Genomic DNA, 12868 nt, shown 5'->3' with positions numbered 1-12868 from the left:
AATTTATGAATTCAGCAGAAAACTATGCACAAATTCTAACCTATAGAAAGTGAAAATATTTTCCTGTCTCCTTTCAGATAAAGAAATTGCTTGCAGCAGTTCATTTAAAGCCAGATCCTATCACACTCACATTAGAAGGACACTCTTTAAGAGGAAATAAAATGACACACCGATCCGTTGACTAGCGCATCGATCAGGACATGCTGATAGAGAATCATTAGTCAAGATTCCCTACTAATGGAAAATCATTAGTAGACAGCCATCAGCAGCAATGCCTCTTAGGTTACTGAGCCTTCTTTTAACCAATACCTAACTCTGAGGCCAGTTTCTCTGTAGCTTTTGAAGCTTCTGTGGCATAATTTATTCAAGACTCTTGACATAGTGTAGTCCTTCTGGATCACAGTATCAGCTTGAAAATGAAGTACACAGAAGTGTGTGGAAATGAAAGTAAAAGGGCAAAGGGGAGCTCTTACTTTATTGAATGTACTGAGGCAGCATGAAAAACCTAGTTTAAATTCACCCAAACCAGAAATTTTCAAGACAAACACTAACAGTTATTCCTTTGTTTCTGTTTATTAGCTGCAGGCATCTCAGTTCAGGATATATCGCAGCAGGATCGTGATTACTTCAATAAATAATGCATGCTTCATATTGATTCTCTCAGTGTACCTGCTATGCCATTTATTCTGGCACCCAAACGAAGCCCGTGATGTGTTTGGACAGTCTGGCTAGCAGGTGGCATGGCAGGACGGACCCAGATTCACCAAATGCATCTGTGTGAACTCTGACAGAGCAACGCTCTAAGCAAAATCAGTGGCAGTCTAGAGAACCCTGAATTTCCACAAGAAGGAGAAAACAATAGAAATAAAAATTGATTGTTTTTAATACTTATTAATGATGATTTACAGTTAAAATGGAGCACTTCGGTTACAACACTATCTGTAAACTGTGATGAGCCGTTAGCACAAAGAGGCTGAAACAAGAGTTCAGAAGCAGAAACATCCAAAATGCAAGCTTTCCATTACTTAGTGTTGGTATAGGAGGTTTCAGTACATGGTTTTGACAGATTGTTTTGAGTTGAGAAATTGAGATCCAGGGCTAGACTGTCTCCATGTTTTCTTCTTGTTGCTTTTTTTTTTTTTATTATTTTTTAAATCAGGTAATAGAACTGTAACACTACATAGCAGTTGCTGATGTTGTCCCTACAAGTTATTGTCTATACTGTATAACACTCAGACAATACAGCTGGTAAGTATCAGGACTTTGGGATACCTGCTACAGTTTTTTTATTGAGCTTCCTAGACTTAAGTGTGCCTTCCAAGTAAGTTGATGCGATTATGTACTAAAAATTCCTTCGTTACTCTTATACCTTAACATATGGTCTGAACCACTTATCTTGTTTGTAGATGTCCTGACCTTTAATGTTTTACATATTATCTTTTCAGTTATCATAAATGTCTCCTAAACAGCACCTGGCTTCTGCTCTTTATAGCTTCTTTGTCATCCTGTGCTGACTTTACATATTCAATTTCTTTAAAAGAATCTGTTCGATATTAAATCACCATATGAAGTTTCTCAATACATAGGAGACAATCAAGATTTTCCACTTTTTATTGTTGTTGTTGTTTGGTTTGGGGGTTTTTTTCTTTTCATTTTATCTCAGTGGAGTTGACTGCTTTCCAGCTACAAAAAAATGCCAAAGTTGATATCAGCTGGTCCAATGCCGAATGAAGATACAGAAGACACTCAATAACTACAGACTGATGTACAATTTTGTATTTCCAGTAGTCCTTCCTTGTAAGAGATTCCATTTCCCTTTCACAAAAGTTCTTCTCATATCCCACCATCTCCTCTAAAAGACCGACTTCATCATCTTAACGTATCTTTCTGCAGTAGGTTTCCCTGGTCTAGCTAATGGAGTATAGGATTTGGGAACAAACTGGAACTATTATCATCATCATTATTAATTTACAGGTTCTAAATGTATATTACTGTTTCGAATACCATTTCCCCTCTTGTAGGATTTCGATTTGACAGGTAAGGCTTATTTAGCCCCCAGATATCATTCCACAAGCTACTGTAGTAAGGGTAGAAAATCCGCTAGGTTTCACATCACGTGTGGTGACATTCAGTTTACTTCCTGATGTCCACCTTAGCTTTAATCTGGTTAGAAAGCAGTGGGGTAACTCACTGGGCTTTTGAGAGCCTACGTGAGTCTTGAGTGGATACAACAGCGAGGGGGGGAATGAAGATGCCCTTTCACACACACGTCGTCTTTGCTTGAAGAGTTTGTCTGCAAAGAGGAACAATTCTGACAAATAAGACTGCCAAAGCAAGCAGTGTTTTTTAAATTGTCAGCGCAACGTAAAACAGCATTTCTTAAACAATTTAAGACATCATCACACTATTTTTTTCTTTTTCGTTTGGCCACAAAGAAAACATTGTGGACTTGATCGTGTTCTCATGCTGGTGGACACAGGGAATAAATGCAGTAAAATGTGGTGCAGCAGACCTCTGGAAAAGGAGACAAAATCCCACAGTGTTTACACATATGCGATAGACATCCTTTTCTCTCTTTAAAGAAGTTAGTTCTTCCACCAGACCTGTCACAAAGTCCTTATTTCATCATGAATCAGTGAACACTCAGGATGCAAAAACAGGCTCAGAAATGTATGGCACATTGCTGATAAGGAAGAGGAGAAAAGAAAAGGTCAAGTCTTTGAAGCAAATCGGCTAATTCGGCAAACAAAAAGCCTGGTTAGGGAACAATGCAGAACTCAATGAATACCCAGGGAACTGCCTCGCAGAATCAACAGGTGCTAGATAACCCATCAAATAATATCTTTTTTTTTTCTCCCTCAATAATTTGCCAGCAGAAACAACTGAGGTGATGTTTTCTTTGCTATTTATCTGGCTCCCTGGTTTCAGAGTTGTATGGTTAGCACCTGGAAGACACATCATTTGAAATGCAAAGCCAGCTGAAACTGGTAACAGAGATGCAGGCAGAAGATGCCCTCCAAAGGATGAGAAAGATGTGCTATACGTCTGTCCATTTCACTGTGTAAATACCTACTTCCACCCAAAATAATAGTAACCAGTTTTGCTGGTAAATCTCTCTATCCATTTATATGAGATATTTAAACACATCCCTCCATTATCAAGTGCAAACATACCTCTGGAAACTGTATTGCTTCTGTCTTAGTTCATTACAGTACTAAGCGTATCATAAGAATGGCTTTGACTAATGCCATTAATTTGCCTCTTCTATTCTCAATGCTTGCATCTCTCTGCTTTTCTCACTACTTCTGCATGCTTCTAAGGACTCTGAAATCTGGAACGGGAATAGAAAAGGAAAGATACCTTTCACGCTGGCATGTCATATCTTTTCTAACTTGAACCCTAGACACAGACTTAAGGTAACGAACATTTACAGACAGGTTTTAACAATGGCTAAGCAACTATTCCAGAAAATTCAGTACTATTCAAACAAATTTGGCATAAGAGCCGTGTCAAAACCCTTAAAATGGAGAAGAGCAAAAGAGTGGGGATTAGAAACTCAAATGCTTAACCTGATATTTGGACAGGAGTCTGGGCTGCTATTTCTGGTGTGTTAAAGAGCAGTCAGTGGAACATTTTGATATCCAAATTTGGTTTGTCAATGCGTTTAGCCAAATGAACAACTAGTGCTTTGGATCTCATTATTGCATGTCTGGACACTGTAAATCAGAAGTGATAGTTCAGTTATACTATGAGGAGTCTTGCTTTTAATATTATTGTTTATACAATACTTAACATTGCTCACGGATACTATAATCAGATTAATTGTAGGCACAAAACATAGAAGCAGTGCAAAAATAAAACTGAAAACTTCTTTCTAAATATTTTCTCAAATTTATTTTTTTCCCTGTTGTTTTGAATTATATTTGTAACATAGTTACAGTTATTTTGTTCTTAAATACATTGCGGTATGTGTGATACCAAAAAGAACGTTAGGCTGGCATCTAATTTGAACTAAGACGCTCCACACAGAGGTGAAGATGCTTTCAATCTGAAGGGAAAGATAGCATTTCAAGCTATGTATCAGGATCTTTGCACAGATCTAAAATCATCCAAAAGAGAGAAAAATTTTGTATGGTTTTTTTTTTTAAGTTTTTAAAACATCCTCAAACAGCTTAAGAAAAAGAACTATTTTTTTCGTATTCAGTAAATTAACAACTCTAGGCTAGTCCATATGAAAACAATGGGAACGACATCCAATGCAGGTCACTGCAAACTTTTAGTTCCTTCTCTGAAGTCAAGTGTTTAATAAGTATGTGCAGGAACAAGACTTACCATGGACAAAGAAGAGGAGAAGTATATATCATGTTTCAGATGACTGTAAATCATCCAACTGGTAGCCCATTATACCATACGCTGATGAAGGATTTTGCCATAACCATCAAGATCTTAAAAAAAACACAACAAAACACACAAAACATAATCAGACATTGAAATAGTGAAAACTGAGCGTTCCTTATTTAAAACACAATTTCACTGCTCTTTAAAGCACACTTTTTAAGACAGTTAGAAAACAGCCTGTTGCACACCATCACCATCCAGCAAGAGCTTCTCTTACAACCACTGCCAATGTATTTTGCTCAGATACTTCATTTGCAGTTCTTTTGCCCTTTTTCTGGCTTTCAGCGGACCTTTCAGGATTCAGATCTTTTATTCATTGTTGTTTAATGATGATAGTTTTATGCATCAGCATTTTACTGAAAACAACATTTTCAAGTCCTATTTCATTTTCCTTTTTGTTCCTTTTATGCAGGACTTCACAGTGCGCTTTCCACCAAAGCATAAAATCCACACACCAAAATTAACTACAAAGGTGCATGACGGGGAAAAGGCGCCGCATGTGAGCGGGCAGCCTGGCTGGGCCTGCAGCCCGGCACAGGCATCAGCAGGCGGCTGACAATGCCAACACCTCTAACACAGGGTACACTGCCTAACTTGGGTTAGGAGTGCACGCAGAACAAGGAACACCCATCATCCCTGGCCTCAAGTCACACCCGGGGAGGTTTAGATTGGACATGAGGAAAAATTTCTTTACTGAAAGAGTGGTTAAACATTGGAACAGGCTGCCCAGGGAAGTGGTTGAGTCACCATCCCTGGAAGTATTTAAAAGACGTGTAGATGCGGCACTTAGGGACATGGTTTAGTGGGCATGGTGGTGTTGGGTCGACGGTTGGACTCAATGATCTTAGAGGTCTTTTCCAACCTTAATGATTCTATGATTCTATGATCCCATCAACAGCAACGTATTCCGATTAACTCCTTGTTTCTATTTCACTAAACATGAAGGCCAGAGTGATACAAAGCTCATTTGAGGATCTGATCTCAAAGTTGCATTTTTAAACACAGATGATGGGCAGAAAGGCAAGAGAGGCGGGCTCCAGGCCAAGTGGTTGTATAGCACTGAGGTAAAAGCCGATGGAGTTTCACTGAATAACATATGATGTCAGCAATTTCAGCAATCTTGTTTTCTCCCAATAAATCCTTAGCAGAGCTTCTCGAAATTTTTTTTTTTTTTTTTTTACAGAACCACTCTTTCACAGTTCCTTCAAATTCCCAGAAAGTGCAGCCACTTAAACTGAAACACTGGCTCAAACTGAAAATTTGACAAATTTGGGTTTGCTGGGGGGGTGGGGTGGGGTGTTGGTTTTTTTTCCCCTCTCCCTCAAAGCAAAAAGGGATGGGAGAGTTCTACCACTCTTGAAGCATCCTATTTCAGTCGTTTCAGATTTAAATATTTCCTCTCAAAAGAGGCTTTTTATTTCAGTAACATTTAATGTCAAATCTTAGGTTACAAGAAAGTCAAGACTAAAGTGAAAGTGTGATCACAGCACGGTGGTTCCTCTTTCATGGAACATTTTGAAAGTGGGGGGTTCCAAAACACGCTTTTCATCAGATACAGAATGAGATTTCAAAGATCTCTCTGAAGTGAGGTTTTACATTTTCCATAGAACTGCACAGATCTTAAAAGCTAGGGAATTGATTTTCTTTTCACCTTTAATGACAAAAGCTTAGCTAAAATGAATATAATTTTCTGACCATTTTCCACAGATCATTTTTGTCTGCATCAATCACACTTTTCTTTTGCCCACTTCTGCTGAAATTCTACATCTAAATTCTGTTAATAGCTTAAGGGCAGCTACAGGACCCTTCCAAACATTTAACCTTTCTGGTCTGCCTTTCTTCTCTAAAAATCCATTAGAAATGCTGAATTACAGGCTCAGCCAAGCGATACTTAAATTCATGAAAACTGGGTGGATAGAAAGTGTCATCACACAAATTTATTATAACCGATTCTTATCCAGATTTATTTTACAAGGGAAATAAATTCTTAATTGTCCTAAACATGAGAATATTTTATCATGGTGAAGACCTGCATGAAAGTCAAAACAAATATGCTTAGGAAAAGGCATTCTACTCACATACAATAGTTTTTGATGTGCGTGTTCTTCCAAGTACTTTTCTGTACTCATTTTCTAATGCTCTTTCAAAGGACAAAATTACCTATTTACAAGTATAGTCAGGCTTTTTTCAGACAATCGGCAACTTTAAGCAGATGCTACACCAGGCTACTTATTGCTGCTACTTCTCGCGTCCCTGCTGTCTTTTCAGCACAAGGGAACAACAGGAGTGGGGAATCGGTCCAACTCAAAAATAACTTGTCAAAAACTTTCTTTTTTTTTTTAAAGGCAGGTCTGTTTTCCCCACTCAGTTCACCACTTGGCTACAAAACCCACAATGCTGGCGTAACGGATGAGGTAGCACAGGGGTAGGCAGAGAGAGAAGATAAACTGCTTAACCTGCCACTGCTACTACTGAAACGCACGTCAAACTGCGCCCTTGTTTTGAGAAATATTTTATCGGTGAAGACAGTATGAATTGTATGAATTCATTGTATGAATACAATCGTATTTCAACCCTGTATTGCAAGATTCACAGCTTTGCTATGTCAATGTATTATGCAGTACATGCTTCTAAAATTTAAGGCTTTCTAAAGACAAAATTAAATTCAAATAAAATGTGAAAAATGTGAAACAATTGATATTTGGGGTCTTTTACAGTATATTAGCTTTTTTTTTTCCAAAGTCTGCAAGAACCAATATCTTTATCTAAATAAGTTATGGGAGAGCTTATCATAAAGTGATCTATTTGTTACTTTATTCAAATAACTTTCTTTTCATCATTCCCAGCTCTGAACTTATGAAAGGGTGTCAGCCTGGCCCTGCCAAGACAGTGAGGCGGGTAATCAGATAATGAGTTTTTTCCCTACATTGCTCCTTGAACAGGTTTAGACTTCATTGAATGACTTCCTTCCAGGTGATTAAAGGACCAAAAAAAGAAACAAAAAAAACCCCCCAAACAACAACAACAAAACTAGAAAATAAACTTTAAGGTTTGGCCTTTTTTTTTTATGTTTAAGAAAACTGTGAGGAGACAATTTTCCACTCTCCTTTGCTCTGAAGTGCAAAGTTACTAAAACATCTTAACAGAAGCCCCTGACCATCATTCAATCTACGATCGAGGCCTTTGTCTTGCAGGACTAGATTCCCAAGCTGCTTTTAAGGATGCTTTAGTGACCAACTTAAAAAGCTGGAAATGGTGTTTATACATTCTGCTGACCGCCTTCATCCTTCAAGAAGACATCTGCAGAGCAAAACAATACAAGTTTTGGCCTTCCTGTGGTATTTTGACTGCCCATAAAATTAAAAGCCGTAAAAAGACTTCGATGTTTTCAAATACTTTAAGAATATGAAAGAAAAATAAACCTTGCAAGGATTAACATAGTTTTATTTTTTGAGTACACACAAAACCAAATAAGGACATTATTCACAATATAGAGGCTTTTTAAGGAAGCTACTAAATATTAGTGAAAGTTACAAAACACCTGAAATGCAAACAACTGAAAATCTGCTCATTGTAGCCAGAGTCTTGATCTGTTCCCAGCACTTAAGTGGCACAGGTGGGCAGTAAGAGTTTATTTGTGACTTCACTGCTGGACACAAAACATCTGGTTGAAATTACAGTCACACATAACACCTACATGAAAAACAGCGATCCCTGGGCACCAGCATTACACAGGGACCGCACGTCCCTGCAGCCAGCCCCCGCGAGGTCAGCAATGCCCCAGCACAGGCACAGGGACTGGCACCAGTAACCGCCTCCAGCACGACGGGCTGCCTGCTCCGACAGCAGAGGTTCTAAGGTCAGTAGAATACAAAAAGGCTCAGACGGTCTCCGAGGATGAAGTAAAAATTTTAACCTGAATTCACTTCTCAGAAACGTGGAGGCAGTTTTAGACTGTACGTATGTGTCTCTGCCATCTCCACAAAAGCCCTTCTAAAAAAGGGCAATTTTGTGAGCGTCCTATGCAGCTATGTAAGTATCCAGATGGAACATGAATTAGCGATTGATTTCATTAATTAGAAAAGTTGCTTTGAAGGAAGTTAACATTATTGACAGAAGTCGTTTGCAAGCACTGTTCTCTATCGAAATCTAAGCTTTGCCTTCAACAAAGGCAAAGGTTTTTTCCCTAAGGAGCAACCTGCACTGAAAACTAATTAGAAACCACAGGTATTTTGCGTGTATTTCACAACCAGTGAAAGGCTAATCTCGAATAGCTAACCGCACACGGCTCGGCTTCTACAGATAAAATTCGTGAGTCACTCACACACCCTTTAAGGTCAGGTTACGCAAGCCTGTCCCAGCGCTGCTCACATGCAAGGGCAGAGTGGCACGCAGTCATTCATGCAGCGACTGCCTCTGCTACTCTGCGTGCATCCCTCTGAGCCCAAATACATATTTAGTATTGGATACATATTTAGTTGTTGGATACATTAATTTTTCACTCATCAAAGCGTATCACACAGGAGAACATTTTGTGTACCTGTACCTCTAATTCTAAGCATAATTCTTGACCCTCGTTCTTTCTTTTTTTTAAATTAGTCAAGCCCATGGTTACTACCTGGTATAACGTAACAAAAAGAAAACACAAAAACCCAACAGAGCTGCCAGCTACACGCTGTGCAAACCAGGACGGACACACTGTGTAAATGCATACAAGTGCTAAAGAGCTTTCATGGTAAAACACTCAATGTACAGCTTGTTTTAAATCATTGACTATATTCAAAGTGATTGCTATTTATACAGTTTTCTTTATTTAAATGAAAACCTCTCATTACGTTTGGTTATGCTAAGATTTGCATCAATGACGTGCTAAATGCCAATGGACTATTATAACACACTGAAGAATAACAATATATTAATTGTTTACAGCAGGAAGAGAAACTGGATGCATTTGTCCCCTTATAATGAACAAAACTGGATCATATCCAAATGACCAAACATTTTGGCCCCTGACAGCTATTGTAACTGTTGTTTTAATCAAACTTTGCTTAAAGTTATGAATATGCAAAGTTTAAAAACTGTGGAGTAGCATACTACTGCTTGAAACTGTCAAGTTTGTTTTAACAGTGAGACCTTATAACCACAATGTCTAATGAGTACTGATAAAGTGCTTTTTAGTCCTTATACAAACTCTACTAGCCACTGACCTATTTTCAAAGTGTAAGCAATTCAGCTTACATTTACAACAAAAAAATCTACTACTCGGAGGCCAAAGAATATGATTTTCCATTAAAATGCTGTTTTCGAAAAAAAAAAAAAAAATGTCCAAAAACATAAATGTAGTGAAGCTGCATTCGGAACACAGTTAATTAAAAGTGCATCTGGCAGCATGCATTGTTCAAAAAAAAAAAAAAATCTGAATTTTCACAAAGAATTGGCTGATACTAACTTTTCAAACAATAGATTTTCAGTCTCAGGAAGGAAGGACTATTTACCTGTAATCTCTGAACAGTCAATACTGCTTGTAGTAGAGCAAGTGAAACTGTGAAACATAATTTACACTTCTCTCGCATCTTTCTTTGCTTTTTTCTCCATAATGATCCCCCACGTTACTACAACCTCATCCAGTGTTTGCGATGAATTTAAGGTTATTTGCCTCAACACTTCAACACTGTGATGTATCTAAAATTATTTATGATTTTATTGTAATTTATTTTAAAACTAAAATTCTAGTAATGAATTACTGATGAACAGTGTCAATTTGGTTTGAAATTTAGATAGGACTCCACGTAGTCACTAGTGGTATCTATTATTTCTGTTGAGTATTTTTTAGAAGTGTTTGGATGAACTTTTTGCTCTTAATTCCCCATTCAAACCATGGTCTTCATTTAGGCTATTTACTTCAGATCTGCATGAAGCCTCACAATGCTATGTCAATATTCGTCTGTATGTTTAAGCCCTTTGTGGGAAAAATGCAGGTTTTGCTGCTGTAAGGGAACAGAACAAAGGAATCAACATGTTAGTTTATATCAACGGGTTCTGAGTATCACTTCTTATATGCACAGTACTAGACTGTGCAATTAATATCATCTGAGTATAATTTCTAAAAGCCGTGTAATTTTAAAAAGACTTTCCTCCTAAATCAGTCCATGAACTTCCCTTGTCACTCACTCTCTTCCATTAGCAGGACATCAGGTGAAGAAATAGGGCTAATGTATTTCCTGTGAGAGAGCTCTGTTCTGAGCAAATATGTAATGAAAATGTAACATCCGTTCTCCAGCGCTGCGGTGCTCATCCTTTCTAAGATGCAAGACTAACTTCCATTGCGGTATACAGTCTCTAACAGATTCTTGACCAACGGACGTCAGGAACAACTGTGCTCTGTCCCTGTCAACTAGCTATTTCTTCTTTTCATGCTAGAGGAATAGCTTTTATTTCTTTTCACGCTAGAGGAATAGCTTTTATTTCTTTTCCACCTTGCAGAAAATGGCTGACCCACCAGAATATTTTTACTATATCAGCAACAGAAAGGAGATGTCACATGCAAAAATACTGCTTCTCAACACATTTAAATTCTGTGAACAGCCATTGATATTGCTTGGCAAAGCAAGTATTTGTATCTTCATATTCTATGAACCAAATAGTATTTTGGGGAACTACAGAAGTTCCTGTGCAGCCTGTTATGCTACACAACAGTTAAAACCAAACCCAACTTTTTCTGTACTGTTATTTCATCACCTTTTGCCTGTGTGAGATATGAATAAAGTAGGAGGGCAATGAATAAGGTCAGAATTGATGGTTTGAGCCATCTAACAGTAACAGATCATTAAAAAAACCAAGATCAAAAGAAAATGACTCTTTATCCAGGAAAGAATCCTTATCCAGGATTGACTGTGGATGGAGCCTGAGAGCAGAACATGGTTCCCTTGGTCAACCTTCCCTCACACAGCAGGAACGCGGTTGTGCTTAGCATGTGCCCCCAGAACTAATCCTTTAATGAACTGGTGTTAATTAACAATAAACCTCTAAATATGCCAGCCATATCATCACTTGTGGAAAAAGTAAATAAAGCTTGAAATACCGCCTATATTATATTGTAATAAAACCTGCCTAGGAGAAATGAGGTTGGAACAGCTTCATGGCACCTCCTCCTTAATGCGTGTCAACACCAGCAATGTGGACTTGGACTCGGAAGTGAGGGGATGACAGGCTGTTTTTAACCTCCTCAGAAGGGTCATTCATCCTCCTCTTCACCGGTATGTAGGACACCCAACTTGATGCAGCAAATACCCACTATACACACTAAATGGTATTACAAAATATGAAAACAATCCTGGCTTCTTGGGAGCAAAGATAAATTTAAGATGTGGGGGAAAGAAAGGAGCCATTTCAGAGTCTCTGGATTACAGGATGAAGACTCACTATATAAGGTAATTTAAGCAGTCAGTAATTGACCGTTATGCAGCACACAGATTGGTGTTAATCATGACCTTATAAATAAAACTGTTCAACTGTCTTTCCATTCATGGCTTTCATATTAGTTGCATTAGTCGTCTTCACCTGGCAACCTTGGATGTTACATGTTTGTCTAGTGTTCATTAGTTGTGATTCCCTTATGGTCATGTACTTGGTTGCTCTAAAGACCTCCTCTGGGGCCCCAGAACTTACTCAATGTTTTCTACAGATGCAACTGTGAAATGCTGATTCCTCCCCCCACCCCCAATCCCCCCAAAAAATACAATTAAAAGAGGAAAAAAAGTTGCACTTCAGAATGGAGAATAACTTATGTTCCTCATCTAAACTGAAGAAAACCCAGTAGGGGCAGTGTGAAAAAGTGGGTTATTGCAAAATTGAAAGCATTGAAAGGATTACTGGCAAGACAAACTTCCCTGGTACTTTTTCTTTCAGAAACACACAGGATAGTCAAATATATTCCCAAAACTTCACATCCTGCTCTGCTGACTAGCAATAAAACAGTTACTGAGCTCTCAACTCCTCTGTCCATTAGTGCTGCTTTTTGCTAAACCATACCACCAGCTAAAGCATGGCCAGCATTTATACACTTACAGTGGTACAGTCAAGCATCAGCCAAAAACCCTCAGGGATCTTACAGCTAGAGGTTCAAGCTAGAAACATACGGGCACTTCCAAAAGGATGCAGCAGATAGCACTGGAGAAAAAAAAGTTTTAAAAACTGGTTGGGACGAAGTTGCAAAGCGCCAATACTGTACCTCACCTACCTTGTACGTGGATGAGTTACTGAACATTTGAACTATTGCTTTACCCTGAATTTTGCTAGTGATGCTCTAAGCAATTCACAGGCCGCCTGTTTAGAGCGGCAGGTTTGGGGAGAGGGAAGTTTAGAACCTCAAATCAGAGAATATAGGAACTAGGAAAATTACTCTGTTTCTTGGGGAAGGGAGCCAGCTGGCCCATTTGTCAGAGCTTTTTCCTCTGAGGGACTAAAAAAA

General features: G+C 38.4%; 1 protein-coding gene across 2 annotated transcripts in view; it reads right to left on the bottom strand.

Annotated features, from left to right (window-relative positions):
• Positions 1-4422, bottom strand: part of CHRM3 (cholinergic receptor muscarinic 3) — a 201664-nt gene extending 197242 nt beyond the window's left edge. Inside the window, exons 1-2 of one of the 2 annotated variants that reach the window (XR_012995101.1) lie at positions 4333-4422; positions 1132-2683 (exon numbers count right to left, since the gene is read on the bottom strand). The gene's annotated coding sequence lies outside the window, so the exon portion shown is untranslated. Of the gene's footprint in view, positions 1-1131; positions 2684-4332 lie in introns of those variants that run through there. The other variant, XM_076335540.1, reaches the window with a different exon arrangement.
• Between the last annotated feature and the right edge of the window lie 8446 nt (positions 4423-12868).

Source organism: Aptenodytes patagonicus, chromosome 3, assembly GCF_965638725.1.
Source record: "Aptenodytes patagonicus chromosome 3, bAptPat1.pri.cur, whole genome shotgun sequence".
Lineage (NCBI taxonomy): Eukaryota > Metazoa > Chordata > Aves > Sphenisciformes > Spheniscidae > Aptenodytes > Aptenodytes patagonicus.
The sequence above is the reverse complement of the archived record's forward strand: the minus strand, read 5'-3'. Positions and strand labels throughout refer to the sequence as shown.